Source organism: Choloepus didactylus, chromosome 5 (genome assembly GCF_015220235.1).
Source record: "Choloepus didactylus isolate mChoDid1 chromosome 5, mChoDid1.pri, whole genome shotgun sequence".
Lineage (NCBI taxonomy): Eukaryota > Metazoa > Chordata > Mammalia > Pilosa > Megalonychidae > Choloepus > Choloepus didactylus.
In genome coordinates this window covers 10,939,567-10,957,984 of record NC_051311.1, presented here as the reverse complement: position 1 = coordinate 10,957,984, position 18,418 = coordinate 10,939,567, and the positions used below count along the sequence as shown (strand labels likewise).

General features: G+C 36.2%; 1 pseudogene; it reads left to right on the top strand.

The window, feature by feature from the left end:
* The first annotated feature begins 6,184 nt into the window (after positions 1 to 6,184).
* Positions 6,185 to 18,418, top strand: part of LOC119535186 — a 78,630-nt pseudogene continuing 66,396 nt past the window's right edge.

Sequence of the window (18,418 nt, the reverse complement as noted above, 5' to 3'; positions counted from 1 at the left end):
CACAGACTGTTCATCCATTCTCTTATTGAAAGACATTTGGATTAATTCTAGTTTTGAGTGGTTGTGAGTTAAGCTGCTAAACATATTGGGATTACTAGGCCATATGGTAAATGCGTATTTAACTTTGTAAGGGACTGACAAGCTGTTTACTGAAGTGGCTGTGCCATTTTGCCTTCCCAGCAGCAATGTTGGAGACACCCGCTGCTCTGCCACTCGTGCAGGATCCATACTGTGGGGAATGGATGGATGTTTGTTCAGGCATTCTCACAGGTGAGCAGTTGTATCACATGGTGGTTTTCATGTACATTTCCCTAATGAGTAACAATGTTGATCACCTTTTCATGTGCTTATTTGTCATCTTTGTATCTATGTAGAAGTTTTCCAAATATTTTTCCCATTCTCTTTTTTTATTGATTTGATTTCTTATTGTAGAGTTTTGAGTATTCTTTGTATCTTCTGGGTGCAGGTCCGTTGGAGATATCTGAGTTGCAGATATTTTCTTCCAATCTGTGGCTTCTCATTATTTTAAAAATGTCTTTTACTGAGCAGAAGTTCTTAATTTTGATGAAACACAGTATATCAGTTTTTTCTTGTATGGATTGTATTTTTGAAGTCATATCTAAGAATTCCTGGCCCAACCAAGGCCACAAAGAATTTTCTCATATATTTTCTTATAAAAGTTTTATAGCTTTAAATTTAGATCCACAATCCATTTTGAATTAATTTTACAAAGATGTGAGGTATATGTCAAGGGTTGTTTTTTGTATATGTATGTTTAATTTTTCCAGCAAATTGTGTTGAAAAGATGATTCTTTCACAAATTAATTTCCTTGCACCTTTGTCAAAAATAAATTGATCGTATTTGCATGGGTCTATTTATGGAATTTATATGCTATTCCATTGATCTATCCCTTTACCAATACCTCACTGCCTTGATTATTGTAGTTTCGTAGAGACACATGAGATCAGTAGTATGAGGTCTCCAACTTGGTTCTTCTTTTTCAAAATTGCTTTGGTTCTTTCCTTTGCCTTTCATTATAAATTTTAGAATCACCTTAGTGATATCTATAAAAGTCCTTCTGGAGTGTTGATTGGGATTGCTGAGACACAGTGCCTGATGGAGTAACTCAGACACTTGTGAGGGACACAGGTGAGACACCTCTTAGAGACATCTAGAAATTGTTGAGAGGACTCTGCAAAGGTGTCCTAAGTCAGCCAACTGTCATTGGCTTCAGACTTCTGCTTCTGGCCAAGATGGAAAAACAGGAACCATATTTACCTTCCTCCCAGGAATGATGAAAAGCAGGTAAGAATATATTAAACAATGATTTTCAAGATATTGTGTATCAGCCAGTGAAGAACAGTTTTCCCTGAAAAACAAGAAACAAAAGAGATGAGCCTTCTGCTTGCCCCAGTTTACTGCCCACAGTGCATTTCCAGGTCCCAGGGTAACACACACATGGAAGTCTCCCTGAGTCAGGGTGACAGAGATGTATAGCTATAACATTCTATAGTCATTTGCGATAAAATTATGTTGCTTGTTTTTTGAAACAGGCATAAGGGAACTGCCCACATTGCTTCACTAAGAGACCTCAGTGTATTATACAGTATACAGACAGCTTATACAAATAAAACTGATATATCAAAGGTGTTATTACTTAATATTCTATTAATAATAAACAATAATTAATAGCAATTTTGCTTGCCTAAAAAGTAGGGCTTTAGGAGGGAATTTGGAGCTCAGATATTTTATAATATCTATCCAAAATTGAACCAGTACTTTCCATTTTTCAATAGTTTATTTCATTGTACTAAGAATTTACTTCTGTTCCCTTGACTTTTGAACTGTACCAAAGAGTAGGTAATCAAAAAAATATTAATAATATTGGTTAATAGCAATGTTTTCAGAAGTAGAGAAGTCTCAGTATCTCTCTGTTTTGTCCTCTACAATTCTTTCCATTTATTGAAAACTGTAAGTGGAATTTTTCTAAATTAAAGGCATATTACCAGAAAAACCTTCTGATATAAACCCGCCCTTTTTTTTTTTCTCTCACTGCCATATCCTGCTTTGCCAAAGAGTGAAGGAGATTTACATTAGAGTTTACAAACTGGTAGATTTCAAGCAAGTCTCAGCCTACAGACATGTTTTGATTGGCCATAGTTTTAATTAAAAAAGAAAAATTGCCAGTATTAAAAAATTGGGAAATTGGAATAAAAATCTGTGGATTTCTTCCTTCTCTTCAAAAATGGGTTGATAATGACAAGAGTGGTTTTAAATTTCATTTTGCAAAATTCAGCTGGAGCTTTGTGTGGCTGCTTCCTTAAGATGGGACATGAACTCTCGGCCCCCTCAGCCCCCTTCTAGTCTGCCTTACTCATTTATGTTCCCTGACAGGCCCTATTGGCATTTGCATTAGGCAAATCACTGTGCATTTTCTGTGGGACATGTCCTGTGACCCAGTCCAGAAGCCTTGCTCCTTACTTGGCAGCCCACTCTGTACAATTGTCTGCAGTATAAACGTAATTAGATTAACTTTGAACCATCAAAAATACGTTCTCTACAATATAAGCTTGCTTTTTTTTTTAATTGTGAACTTTAACAGATATACATGACAGTGATAACTTTCAAAATACAATTTCACAAATTGTTTAGAGAGCAAATTTCAAAGAATGTCATGGGTCACAGTTCCACAACTTCAGCCATTTCCATTATTGTAAAATATAACATACATACAGAAAGGTGTCAACTCTTGATGTACAGCTCAACAATCCGTCATACAGGTAACTTCAAAAATTGTTATGGGTTACAGTTCCATGGTCGCTGTCCCTTCCCTATTATGCAATACAAAGTATATACAGAAAGCTGAAGACCTTCAAGGCACATTTCATGGAGCAGCTATAGAGCAAATCCCAAGGGATGCTATAGGTTATAGTTCTACCATGTCATTTACCTCCTTCCAGCCCTTCCAAAACTCCAGCATCCAAATATGCATATATATATATATATATATATATATATATATATATATATATATAAAATTATATAAAGTATCAGCATTCATAGATCTTTATTAAATCTTATCTTGTTTGTTGCTACCCCTTCCTCTCACTTAATCTCTTTCTCCATTTTCAGGGGTGTCTAGGTAGTGAGCACTCTAACTTGTTCATATTGAAAGGGGGTGGCAATAGATTGGGGAAGGGAGCTGCATCTGATAATTGATCTCAAAGAGGCTGTTGCCTCTGGGTTTTAGGACTTGTCTGGTATGGGAATACTCTGGTGGATATAAGTTTCTGAAAGATAAACTTAGTGAATCTTTTATAGGATCTCAGATAGGGACCTAGGTAATTGGGAACTACTTTTGGTAAGGGCATGGCATACTGTAGCCATTTTGGATGTCTAGCTGGAGCTTGCATAAGAGAAACTTCCAGGATGTCCTCTCAACTCTATTTGGGGTGTCTCAGCCACTGTGGCTTCAGCTTGTTACCTTTCTTTTTCCCCCCTTTTGGTCAAGTAGGCATTTTCAATCCCTCGCTGCCAGGGCCAGGCTCACTCCTTATAGTGTAAGCTTGCTGCTTGATATCATGCCTAAAGTTCATTATTCAGCTCAGAATTTTCTTTGTTTCTTCTTTCTGGTACATTAGGACTATTTTCTTCAGTTTGGTATTTGGACTCTTGTTCTCCAGAATAGCCCTAACCCATATTTCCAGGGCCACTTGCCATAGATCATAATCTAAATTCCATGAGGACAGGACTGTGTTTATCTTGTTGCTGCTATATCCCCTGAACATAGTAAGCATTTAGGAAATGTTTCCTTGAATGAGTGGATTTCCCACTAATCCCCCTACTCCTACCCTCTGCTTCAATCATACCATTCCCTGAATACAACTCATATTTTCTTCCCTCTTTTCCTCTATTCTTGCTATTTCTTCTGTCCATTCATTTCTACAGATATTTACTGAATATCTACTGTGTGTTGGTTCTGGGACTACAATGATGACTAAAGTAGGGGTCTTTGCCTTCATGGAACTTTACAATCTAGAGGAAGAGAGACAATTTTATAAGCAATTAAAACACGGTGTAGTAAGTGCTATGCAGTGGGATTATTTAAAGGTGTTATAGGAGCATATAGCAGAGCTGCTAACTCAGTCTAGAAGGTGTCAGAGAAGGGTTCACAAAGCAAGTGACATCTAGACATATACCTGAAGAGTGTATAGGAATAAGCCAGGGCAAGGGGGAGGGCACAGAGAGAAGGATGATGGTGGGAAACAGAATAATGTTCTAGGATGAGGGACTGTCTGAACCTCTGAACCACCTGGAATTCTGCTCCTGGCACAGGGAAACTCTCAGCTGTACTTTTAACCCATGTCAAATTTCACATTCTCCATGAAAGGACAGGTAGGTAGATCCTCTTCCTTCTTAGAACCTCTCTAGCACTTTGTTTATATCTCTTTAATGGTCTTTATGATATTGTGCCTTTTATTTTGAAAGCAATTATTGTATCTGTATTCTCTTTCCCTTTTGAGCTTAGTTTGTATCTTGAGTATGTGAGATGCATAAAAAGTATTTGTTGAATTAAGTACCTGCCCTATACAAGATAGACACTGAGCAGAACAATACAGAAAAATCTCATAATACTTGAAATTCTGTTAAAATTAGTTTTTTACACTTAATTAGGAAGTAATAAAAGAAATGACCAAGTCATTACACCAATGTCTAAAATGCAGTTTGAAAAATACTCTCATGTGCAGTATCATGTTGATACCTGACTGTACCTAGGCATTTCCCTCATTGTATACAAACTTTTAAATTAAGGTATTAGCGTTTGTCAAGATTCATTGAACTCTATACTTAAAATAGGTATATTTTATTGTATATAAATTATATGCCAGGAAAATAAATAAGGTGTAAAGATGCAGAGACTATGCCCTAATTCTAGTTAGCCAGCAATAAATGAATGGAATGATGGAAACCTAGTAAGTGAAAGCTGAGGGTAGTTTGTATACAGCTGAGGATGGTTTGTATATAATTTGTTCTGTGTTCTTTTTTTTTAATTCATTTTTATTGAGATATATTCAGATACCATGCAGTCATACAAAGAGTACATTCACTTCTTCACAGTACCATGATATAGTTGTGCATTCATCACCAAAATTAATTTTTGAACATTTTCATTACCACACACACAAAAATAATAAGAATAAAAATTAAAGTGAAAGAGAACAATTAAAGTAAAAAAGAACACTGGGTGCATTTTTTTTTTTTTTGCCCCCATTTTTCTACTCCTTCATGCATATACTGGACAAAGGGGAGTGTGGTCCATATGGCTTTCCCAATCACATTGTCACCCCTCATAAGCTACATGTTTATACACTCGTCTTCAAGATTCATGAGTTCTGGGTTGTAGTTTGATAGTTGCAGGTATTTACTGCTAGCTCTTCCAATTCATTAGAACCTAGAAAGGGTTGTCTATATTGTGCATAATAGTGCCCACCAGAGCCATCTCTCGGCACCTTTTGGAATCTCTCAGCCACTGAAGCTTATTTCATTTCCTTTCATATCTCCCTTTTGGTCAAGAAGATGTTCTCCATCCCATGATGCTGGGTCTAGAGTCCTCCCCAGAAGTCATATTCCACGTTGCCAGGGAGATTCACTTCCCTGGGTGTCAGATCCCATGTAGAGGGGAGGGCAGTGATTTCACCTGCCAGGTTGGCTTAGCTAGAGAGAGAGGGCCACATCTGAGCAACAAAGAGGCATTTGGGAGGAGGCTCTTAGACACAATTATAGGCCAGCCTAGCCTCTCCTTTGCAGCAACAGTCTTGCCAAGGGCAGGTCCCGTGGTAGAGGGCTCAGCCCATCAAACCACCAGTCCCCTATGTCTGTGAGCACATAAGCAACCATCAAGGTGGGGTGTTCTGTGTTCTTTATATAATAAAATGAATGTGATTTGCCAGTGAACTTATGGTAATATCAGTCAGAATTTATAAGTTTACTGATTTCTTGCAGATTTTCCCTATCTGGAATACATGTGAATAAGCATACTTATATGTGCACCTTCGTTTGTTCTTGGATCTCTCTCCCCTTCCTCCTACACTCCACATGAATGGAAAAATTTTGTAAAATGATTGAAAAACACTAAAATGTTTGTTGCTGGAACACAACTGCTTCTGTTCTTCTCCCAGAAACATGGTGGTGGCTTTGAAGGCGCTATCTATTTGGGGTGACTTTCGAACTACAGTTGAATACCTGATCAAATTGCTGGAGACTGAAAGCTTTCAGCTGAATAGAACTGACACTGGCTGGCTGGACAGGCTGATAGCAGAAAAAGTGCAGGTATATATTTCTCAACTTGTCCAGAAAACTTCTGGGATTGGGTTTTTATAGGCTTTTGTTTTGATCAGTCCATGTCACTTCATGAAATTTATTTGATTCTGATTTAAATGGTTCTTGAGCTACCTGGAACAAGGTAGGAGTCGTAATTTTAGCACTGTAAAAGTTTTTGGCCTGTGGTAGATAGTCATTTTCCATGTTCTAGTAGTACTTTCTGGGGAATATTTAAAGAGAGGTATGCAGTGGTTGAAATACTTCCTCTTTCCTCATCTGTGTTAAATCTGGTTCAAAGTTACCAGCTTCTGCAGTGCTGATGAAAGAGCCCTCACTTACATCAAGAGGGGTAAACCCTTATTCCTGAATTGCTGACCTTTCTTAATTACCTAAGATTTTACATAAAATCATTAGATTCATGTAAATTGTCTGAAGTTCCAAATTTTGGGTATACACCAATTTCTTTGAGATTATTAGTGGCCAAATCTTTGTACCTTTTTAAAATTTAATTAATAAAAGCCTGTTTTTCAGCTGCTCTTTGGTTGTCTCAGTGGAGATCTTTAGGGAGAGTGGGGAAAGATGTTTTCCCCTAATCATATTTTTATTCATCTCTGTTCAGATGAAGCTATTCAGATTCTAAAAGTGAATTTGTTCATTTTTATTTCTCAAAAATGAGTTGGGCAATAAGAATGGAGATTTTCAATGCTAGCTGTCTTTTCACAGCAAATTTGAACCTGATTTGAATTATGGGGACATGTTTCTGGGATCATGCTTATTTTTTTTTTTTTATCTGCCCTCTTCTTTTCAGGCAGAGTGACCTAATACCATGTTGGGAGTTTTGTGTGGGTCTCTCCATGAGGCAGATGTGAACCTGCAGAATAGCATCTCTGACTTCCTCCACTCATTAGAAAGGTGGGCTTTGTTTCTTGTAGGCTGCGTAAGCTAACCAACAGTCCTGAATATAGGACTGAACTGAAAGACTCATTTGTTGCCTGATAGCTTGTGAGTGCTATTTGTTATTCACTGACTGTGGGGGCGGGGGATATAGGAGTTTATTTTGGGAATCTAACTGAAGATTCTAAATATCAGTTTATACCATAGTTAAAACAGGTTCCTTTAAAAGAAAAAAAAAAAGGAATCCAGCTAAAGTAAACATTCTGTCATCCTGTATAAGCATTAGATCTCTCCAAACCCCGGTGATGAAATCTGGTGTTTCTCCCTAGCACTGAACCCTAACTATTTCACATATTACCTGTAATACCTTTCAGGAATTGATAATTGAGGGTGATATTCAGGATAACCTCATGAGTCTTTCAAGTGAGGATTAAACATGTATAGTACTGAACTAATTTCTAACACTGATTCTAAGCTCTGCCTTTGAGTCCTGGAGGCATGGTAGCAAAGGCTAATTATTTTAAAACACCTTTATCACAGGCACTTTATTTCCTTCTGTGTTGTTAGACTTATATCAGCTCCCTTGTGAGGTGTTGAAAGGCAGAAAAGAAATAAAATTTTAAATTTTGAGCGGAGATTGTACAGTTATTCAATTCTTATGATAAATATTTTTCACTGTGTTATTCTCAGGTGTTAAAACCTCCCATTTTCCTTTTGTATCACATCTAAACAACTCAATGTGACTTTCAACCCAGTCTATGCTTTATTCCCTTTTTACTAATCCAGTTTCACTTATTTCTGTTTCTCAACATGCAATCTTGTCTAGTTAAATGGTTTCTTACTGGTTTACAAATGTGCTATGTACAATGTCCCTCTAAGTCTTTTTAGAAAAATTATTTTTAATCAATTTTTAGAATTTTTATTTTGAAATAATTTCAGAAATATAGAAGAGTTGCATTGATAATACAAATAATTTCTGTATATCTTCACCTAGACACTGATTATTCTCAACTTGTCATACTTGCTTTATCACTCCCTCCTTATTACTATCAAAAGTCTGTCCTAACAATGTTTCTCTCCTTGGAAATGTCTTCCTTTTTCCTTTCTACCCAGCCATGGCCTAATGCTTTTTTTTTTTTTCCTAAAGACCCCAAGTAAAGTTTCTGTTGAAAGGAGTAGATAAGGGTAGATTATACTAGGGTTTTATTAATTTTTTAAGGTTTTAATTTTATTTATTTTTAAGAACAGAACAGTTAATACATCCACATAATGAAAAATGCAAAAGGCATAAAAAGGTAAGTAGTGAAAAGTCTCTTCTCACTTGTCTTCCCCAGCAACCCAATTCCCTTCCCATAAGCAACCAGTATTACTAGTTTCTTAAATAACATTCCAGAAATAATCTAAATTTATATAAACATATACATGTAATATTTGTTTCTTCTCACCCATCCTCCCCCTTTTAGAAACACAAATGGTAGAATATTCTGAAACTGTTCTACACCTTGCTTTTTTTCACTTAACAGTAGATTTTGGAGAATGTTTCATATCAGTAACTTGAAGGTTTCATCTTTCCTTATAATGACTGCATGATATTCCACTGTATGGCTCTTCAATAATTTATGTAATCATTGCTTTACTGATAGCCATTATAGTTGTTTCCAGTCTTTTGATATTCTACGAAATGCTACAAACAATAATCTTTGAACATCCTTTATAAACTTTTAGAACTTTTTGGCTGTAAGTGTCTCTTAATTGTTGTTCTTTCAGGGGTCAAGTCCTTCCTGCTCATATACTTCTTAATACAGTGGACGTTGAACTTATCTATGAAGGAGTCAAGTACGTACTTAAGGTATGCTTAACCCCAATGAAACCTGTACATTATTTTTGTGTCTCTTTATTAGCTTTCTTTCTTTCTTTAGGTCAAGAGGCAAGGGGGAAAGTTTGGTTTATTGGGCTGGGGCATTAGTAAAATTAAAGTCATTATTTGTGTAGATAGCCTGACACTGTATTTAGTGATTCTATGAAAATCTTTTAGTTGTTTCTAAACTTCACATAAATAACCTGGAAATAAAGTAAGAGGGGAGTAACAACAAGAACAGGGAGAAGCAACTAAGGTAGCCTATTTGATTGCAGCAGGATTGAGCCATTCCCACGAATTCCTTCTTCTCTGACAGATCTTTTTTACATATGTCTTTGAAGTACTGAAATTTTGTCTGGAGTTCTACCTGAAAGGGACACACTGACTTATCCCTTTTGGTCACATTGCCTACAGGTTACTCGACAGTCCCCCAACTCCTATGTGGTGATCATGAATGGCTCATGTGTGGAAGTAGATGTGCATCGTCTGAATGATGGGGGACTGCTCTTGTCCTGTGATGGCAGCAGCTATACCACATACATGAAGGAGGAAGTGGATAGGTGACTGGCTGTTTGAGGTCCACTCTAAAAATATTTGTTCTTAGAAGTTACTCTCTCAGGATTTTTCAGTGCCTTTTTTGGTTCTCTTTTTTAATTAAAAAAAATTTTACAATTAAAAACATATCTCTACCAGTCTGATGTGGTAGACAGTAAAAATAAATTCCCCTTTAGAGACAACAGCTTTAACAGTTTCTTATATATTGTTTTAGAAATTCTGTGTGCATATGCAAGTTAGATATACGTACATACTGTGTTTTTCTTTTAAATACATTCAGGAATTAAAAAAACCTTCATCAAACACAATTTTGCATCTTCCTTTTTTCCACTTAACATATCTTACAGGCTGTTTCACACCATAGTGTTGTGAGAATTAAATGAATTAACACATGTAGTGTGCTTAGAACATTGTCTGGGATATAATAAAGATTCAAGAAATGTTAGCTATAAAACATGACCATCTTCTCCATGTTCTTCTTTTTTAAATAGATTTGCCCTGTTCTTTGTAATAGTCTTATAATATTCCATTATGTGGATGTACCATGATTTATTTAATCTGATCCTTATTGAAGGACATTTTGTTTATTTGGGATTGTAAATAAAGATGCAATAAATATCTCTATTTTATGTGGGTTGGAATAAAGTCTACAAATTTTGTTTTTAAGGTTGACATTATTCTACCATTCCCCCTTTATGTCCTGAGGTGCTTTTTTGGCTTACATTCTCCCACTTATCTCCTAGATACCGGATCACGACTGGCAATAAAACCTGTGTGTTTGAGAAGGAGAATGACCCATCAGTGATGCACTCACCTTCTGCTGGGAAGCTAATCCAGTACATTGTGGAGGATGGGGGCCATGTGTTTGCTGGCCATTGCTATACTGAGATTGAGGTCAGGGTGGTGAGTGGGTTGTTGGGTCTTGGGAAGGAAGGTAGGAAAAGAGTTAGCTGGGATGAACTGAGGCTAAGGCTAAAGAGTAATAGAAAAGAAAGAGCACCAGTTGGTTTAATTTGGTTGTGAACCTTAAAATTTTAAAAACAAATAGAAAGCTCTACAGTTTTTCCTTGACTGATGGAAGAATCTCTAGCTCTAAAAATAGATATTAGGCAACAGTACTTCAACACTTATTGAGTGTTAGGTGTTGTGCTAAGTTTTCATTTTTTATTCTGGTAACATATTTATACAACTTAAAACTTCTCATTTTATCCACTTGCAGATATACAATTCACTGGTATTAATCACATTCACAGTGTTGTGCCCCCATTACCACCATCTATTACCAAAACTTTTCTATCACCCCAAATGGGAAATCTGTGCCAGTTAATGCTTAATTGGTATAGAATTCCATTCCTCACCCTCACCACCTCTCATTCCCATTCCTCACCCTCATCTAGCCACTGGTAACCTGTATTCTAGTTTCTTACTTTATGAATTTGCATATTCTAATTATCTCATATAATTGAGATCATACAATATTTGTCCTTTTGTGTCTGTTTTATTTCATGCAACATGATGTTTTCAAGGCTCATCCATGTTGTAGCACGCATCAGCTTCATTCCTTTTTATGGCCAAATAGTATTCCATTATACACACACACACACACACCACGTTTTGTTTATGCATTCATCTGTTATTGGACACTTGGGTTGCTTCCACTTTTGGCACTTGTGAATAATGGTCTATGAACATCAGTATGCAGATAACCTGTTTGAGTGTCTGCTTTCAATTCTATGTGGTATATTCCTAGCAGTGGTGTTGTTCTTAAATGTTAAAGAAGAAACTTACCTCTAAAAATCACTCATCTGTGCAAAGAGAGGTCAGATTCCAGATTCTAATTTACTTTATTTTTCACTGTAGGTGATGAAGATGGTGATGACCTTAACAGCTGCAGAGTCTGGCTGTATCCATTAGGTCAAGCGGCCTGGAGCAGCTCTTGACGCTGGCTGTGTAATAGCCAAATTGCGGTTAGACAACCTCAGCAAGGTCCAGCAGGTGAGTAGGAAGGTACTCTGAATATTGTATTCTAAGAGCTGAAGGGTTGTTTGTTTAGAGAGGCAAGTATTTCAGTGCTGGTTTACCAGTTTTTTCTTAAGCTCCTTATTTCCCGATCGTATGCCTTATATTTATGCCTAAAGTATTACGGAGCTAGAATTAGAATTGCAAAAGTTAGTAGCATACTGAGGTTCTGGAATTTACTCATTGTGCTTCCTCCATTTCCTGGTAGCTGGATATGGTAAAGGGATATTTGGATTTTGAATTAATTACTCTAAGTTGCAATGGTGTTTGTATCTTTAATAGAAGATAGTAGATGACTTCATTTCTCTTTGGGGTTGACAGGCTGAGCTTCACAAGGGTAGTCTGCCACAGATCCAGAGCACAGCACTCAGAGGCGAGAAGCTCCACCGAGTTTTCCACTATGTCCTGGATAATCTGGTCAATGTAATGAATGGATACTGCCTTCCAGATCCTTTCTTTAGCAGCAGGGTATGAATCATTTCTTTTGGGGAAGGGATGTTCAAATGGGGTACCTGTTTTTCAAGATAGGTTAAAGTCTTGTAAGGATTTTTTAGAGTGAGGGAAAGAGAGCTGTTTGGCCTGGAATTCTCCTGAAGTCTTTTAAGTCCTTCATGCTTATCTCGGTCTCTTATCTCCCTTTTAAACCAGAGAACAAGGGTAGTGCTTATTTAGATGCTTATATTGCAGTTTCAGAATGCTGTATCATGTGAATTCAGATATGTCATTTTATTTTGGGGATTGTGTTAACTTTGTCTTGATTCTGTTTTATTTCCTTCTCCTCAGGTAAAAGACTGGGTAGCAAGGTTGATGAAGACCCTCAGAGATCCCTCCCTGCCTCTCCTAGAATTGCAAGATATCATGACCAGTGTCTCTGGCCGTATCCCCCCCACTGTGGAGAAATCTATCAAGAAGGAAATGGCTCAGTATGCTAGCAACATTACATCAGTCCTCTGTCAGTTTCCCAGCCAGCAGGTATTTATAGGGTAACACTGTCAGTACCAGTGCTTGATTTCATACTATAGGATTCTTTCCTGTTTGGATCCTTCTTATGGTCTGGATGTTTCACTTTTGCCATTTTAAGCTTTGTACCCCTCACAAAACTGCCTTAGGATACAAGCACAATAATGAAAATACTACATGTGAAATGTAAAATGTCTGTGGTTATGAGAAAAACATTACTTTGCTATGCAGTCTATATAGCTTTGTCCTTGAGCTATGCCCTAATTAGATGTATTTTATCAAATTTAAAGTAGAGGCATATTTGTCATTTTATCAGACTTCCTTACTACCTCAGGAACATGCTTACCCTTTGCCTGTTTACGAGCAAGCAAATATACCTGCAAGGAGTAAAGCTCGGCAAGTGGCTGGTCAAGTTTGGCCTAAACATACCTTGCCTATCAGAGCCTCTGATATGATGGTAGCTTTTGTTTTGCAGTCACAAGTCCATCTGGGAAAGGGTGGAGGGGTAAAAGTTGCTTACTTATTTAACATAAGCCCCTAAACTTTGCCTTGTAGCTTCTAGCTGCTACCAGCATTTGAAAGATAGCAATTGTCATGTTATAACCAAGAAGATTCCTAGTGATGATGTATAGAGACTAATGTTTTGGGTCCCTTTGTTGAATTGGTCTTCATTTTTCCTTCTTACGCCTTAGATTGCCAACATCCTAGATAGCCATGCAGCCACATGGAACCGGAAATCTGAACGGGAAGTCTTTATGAACACTCAGAGCATTGTACAGCTGGTACAGAGGTAATTACATGTAACTCCAGATTCCTCAACCCATCTATCCCTATACTTTCTTTTCTTTTAACTAGTCATGAAGAGATTTACATCAGGTTTGACTTAGGTAGATAAGAAAGTACCAGTAAAACCTTAGAATTGTGAGCTAATGCTTATGCTCAGTATTTCTGATGACGTCTTTCTATTCTGCATCTTTTTCTGTCAGTTATTAAAGCACAGAAATTTTGTCATTTTTGTTTCCTTGTAATTGGGATGAAGCTCTTAATTTTCTTCTGGCTCAGGGTCCAGTATGACATTTATTCTTCTTAGTTTATGTTGTTGCTGACTGTTGGATTAGAGGGATATTCACAGAGTATTTTCAACTTTAAGGTACTTACTTAATAACTCTTTTATATATCCCTTAGCCATTTCAAGGGTGTGGCAATAATGGCAGCTTAGTAGTAGGAACTGAATCAGGATGCTATTAGGTAAGGCTATGATGCTTTTTAGGTTTTGCTTTTTTCTCTCCTATCTTCCTTTTTAAAAATCTTGTCTATAGCCAAATTTCCTTTAGGCTTTGAATTTGAATTAATTTGGTTGGTTAATTCTAGGCTGGTCCCGGTCTTGCCCTGTATTCAAGGGAGAAGAATTCAGTGGGATGTCTAGAAAATAAATTTAGCTTCTGGGCTTATTATTTATTAGCATTGGCCTGTGACTTTTTTTCACTGGAGCCTTTTTTTATTTGCCTAGGTACCGAAGTGGCATCCGAGGCCATAGGAAGGCAGTGGTGATGGATCTGCTCCGGCAGTACCTGTGAGTGGAAACTCAATTCCAGAATGGTAAGCCTCTTCCTTAGGCCTGTCTGTGTGAGAAAGCTTCTCATTTTGATGACCAACCCAAAGTATTCCTATAGGACTGTCCAACAGCTAAGCCAGTTTATCTTGTAACCAACACTTCCCATTAACAAACTCTTCCTCTTTTCCCCACTCTCTTAAAAACCAAACCTTTATATCCCATTAGCTTTGAGGAAAAACAACAACAAAACCTGACTTGATGAGACTGTCAATCCAATGTGTATCATGGAAAGGGCTGGGATAATTTCTCCAGAAGAAATTAGAATTACCTATTGACATCTTCTTGACCTTGTATATTGAGACTTGAGTCATAACTAGACTGAAATTGAGAAACCTATATCTGAAGGACTTGCCTCTCAGCAGCTAATCCAGGGATTGAACCAGAGTGGTCTGGGAAGGGCTCAGATTTTCTAGTACTTTTCTGTGTACCATTTAGGTGGAATTTATCCCTGGCATTCTCTGAAGAGCCTCACTAAATGATGTATACAGCCTCTAAGTGTGAAACACCCAGGATGAGAGTTTAAATTTATGCACTGCTGATATTGCTTACTGCCACAAGATGGCAGTGAAACACCACAGAATTTGAACATTACCTAAAATTTTCTTTTATCTGTTCGGGTCCCTTTTACCTCCTTTGAAGAATGGTGTTGTCACTCAGGAATAGCAAAAATCCTGAAGTAAATATTACCAAACTGAATCCAGTGATATATAAAATATATATCGCAGCCAGGTTGGGTTTATCCCAGTAATGCAAGGTTGATTAATATTGGGAAAATCAATTAAAGTAATTTACCATGTGATAGTTTAAAGGGGTAAAAGGCATAGTCATCATCTCAAAAGATGGGGTTAAAATAATTTGACAAAATTTAACATCCATCATGATAACTGTTGGGAAACTAGGAATGGAACTAGGAACTTCCTTAATCTTACAAAGGACACCCACGAAAAATCTACAGGAAATATCTACATAGTGGTAAAACATTGAAAGCATTCTTTTTTAAACTAGGAAGAAGACAAGGACACCTCCGATTATTGCTTCTATTCAGCATTTTACTGGAGGTCTTAGCCAGTGCAGTAAGACAAGAAAAAGAAGTAAAAGGTATAGAGACTAGAAAAGAATAAGAAAACAAACCTGCTACTATTGGACATGAAAGCCATAAAGAATTCACAGAGAGTCTAACAAGGTTGCTGGGAAGAAAAATCAACATACAAAATCCAGTTGCAGTTCTTTACGGCAGAGCAACCAAATAGCTTACAAATAACAACCAAAAATATGAAATATCAAGGAATAAACCTAATAAAAAATGTGCAAGCCTATTGTAAAAAATTTATTAGTGAACAATAAAGAAGAAGATCTAAGTAAATGGAGCTTTATCAAAGTCTTGGGTTGGAATTTACACTGTTATAAAGGTGTCAATTCTCCCTAAATTCTTTTATAGATTCACTGAAGTTCCAATAAAAATCCTACTAGGATTTTTTCATGGAATTTGTCAGACTCATTCTAAAATTTATATGAAAGAAAAAAGTCTGGCATTAATTGAGATACTCATAAAGTAATACAAGGCAAAGGTATTTGTCTAATCAGACATCAAGATTTAACATAAATCCATATTAACCTTGAGATTTTGATATTGGTGTTGGGACAGATTAATAGACCAATGGAACGTAATAGAGAGCCCCAAAACAGCTCTGTACCTAACTGAAAACTTAATTTATTACAGAATAGGCATTGTAGATCATGAGGAAAGGATAGACTTTTCAATAAATAATACTGGGATACTGGTTTATCCAGTTTCAAAAATTAAAAAAAACAGAAAAGGAAAAGAAATTGGATCTGTACCATAGAATCTGTATACCCAAAAATCAATTCCAGATGAATTAAAGACTTAAACGTACTCAAGGTGAAATTATTAAATTATTAGACAGCATAGGAGAATATACTTATTACCTCAGGGTAGGAAAGATCTTGTCATACAAGACATAGCAATGCAAGCTATTAAGGAAATAACTGGTTAATTCTACCACACTTCATCAAAAGATATCATAAGGAGACTGGAAATACTAGCCATAAAGAAGGAGAAGATATTTACTAAACATACAGCTAACAAAGGAGTAGGATATAGAATATTTAGAGAACTGCTATAAATCAATAACTAAAGACAACCTAATGGATAAAAATGGACAAAAGATAAAGATATTTTACAGAAGAGAAAACACAAATGATCCTTAAATTTATGAAAAAATGCTCAAGCTCAGTAATCAGAGAAGGGCAAACCAAAACCACAATGAGATTCAGTTATCACTTGGCAAAAATTAAAAAGACCATATTCTTCCATTGCTGGTGTAGGTGTAAATTGGTACAACCATTGTGGAAAATGATTTGTCAGTAGCTAATAAAGTTGAACTTATTTATATTCTTCAGCCTAACAATTTCAGTCCTACATAAAATATACTCAAGAGAAACTCTTACATGAATTTACTGGGAGATATATGCAAGAATATTTGTGGCAGCATTATTCATAGTTGTAAAAAAAAGACAGGAAACAATCCAAATATCCAACAATAGAACAGGTAATTGAATTCTGGTATATTTCTACAGTGAATTAGTATGCAGCAGTGCAAATGAATACACTACAGTACACACATGAACAGAAGTATGAATCTCAAAAAAATGTCAAGTTAAAGAAACAAGTTACAGGAGAATCCATACGGAATGATTCTATTTATCAAATTCAAAAACAGGAAAAATCAAACTATACATACATTGGTGGTAAATGCAAAGAAAAGCAGAAAAGTGATTAACAAATCAAACTATATGTACATTAGTGGTAAATGTAAAGAAAAGCAGAAGAGTGATCAACATAAAATTTAGCTTAACAGTTCTAAGGTTCTATTTCTTAAGATACATGGGAGTTACACGAATGTTTATTATTTCAACTGTTAGTATATGTTTTATACACTCTTTTATATATTTTACAATAAAGTTTTTTTATTAGAGAAATTGTAGGTTTACAGAAAAATCATGCAGAAAGTACAAAAAATACTCTCCCTCACACACACACACACACACATGGTTTCCCTATTATAACACTTTGCATTAGTGTGGCACCTTTGTTACAATTGATGAAACAGTATTATTATACTTGTACTGTTAATTATAGTCCATAGTTTGAGTTCACTGTTTGCGTTGTAACAGTTCTTTGGTTTTAAAAGACTGTTTATTCTAATAACATACCTAAAATTTCCCCTTTTAACCACTTGAAAATATATAGTTCAGTGTACAATAAAGTTTTTTACCATGGGAGCACTTTGTATCGTTGCTTTGTTTCTGCTTTGAGTCCTTCCCCCTCATCAGGTGAATATATTCTCTTTATTTCCCCTGATCCTAGTAGTTCTTGTTGGCTAGGTGTATTTCTACTCTCACTTCAAAGCTTAGTCTTGGTAAGGAGAAATATGAATTTAAGTAAGACAACCAATTTTAAACAGCTTCTGTTTTGTTCTAAATGGGTCTTTTGAGAAATTGATGGTCTCTAGATACTGTAGTTCACTGGCTTTTAAACATATTTTAGTTTCTGTTTGAAATAAAATTTTATGTCTATCTCTAATATTTAAAGCAGATACTTGAAGCAGAGTTGCCCTGGGTGAATGTCCTTTGTATTCTAGGAGTCAGTGGTAGTGCAGTTTGGACACCACTGTTCTGGTTTGTAACTCAGTTCAAAATCTGGACTGAGATGATAATCCTTTATTATTTTCATTATTTCATAAAATTCCTGCCCTTGAGAATAATCAAACACTAATTCTTCTTTACTTGGAAATTTAATTCTGAGGTAAGCTGTTTTCTAAAGAACTGAATGTTACTTGTATCCCTTGGTGGATAGTACTACAGTATACCTGAAGCTTATGCTTCTGTTACAAAGCTTAGCTCTCCTACCCAGCACTAACCTGTGCCTGGTGGCCTTATGAAAGTCCAGTGACAATATACATGACTGTGGTCCCTACAGATCTTTTGATTTAATGCCAAGTTTTTCTTGATCTGTGCCTTAATTTGAATTTGAAATTCCTAGGCATTGTTCAGCTGTTTCCTGGATTTATAGGGGAAAGTGTTGATTTCAGAGCTAGCAACCACAAGTTCTTAGGGATATTGATAGTTTGGTGCATTTTTGTTATTGCTTTTTAGGTTGTTTTGTTTTGTTTTT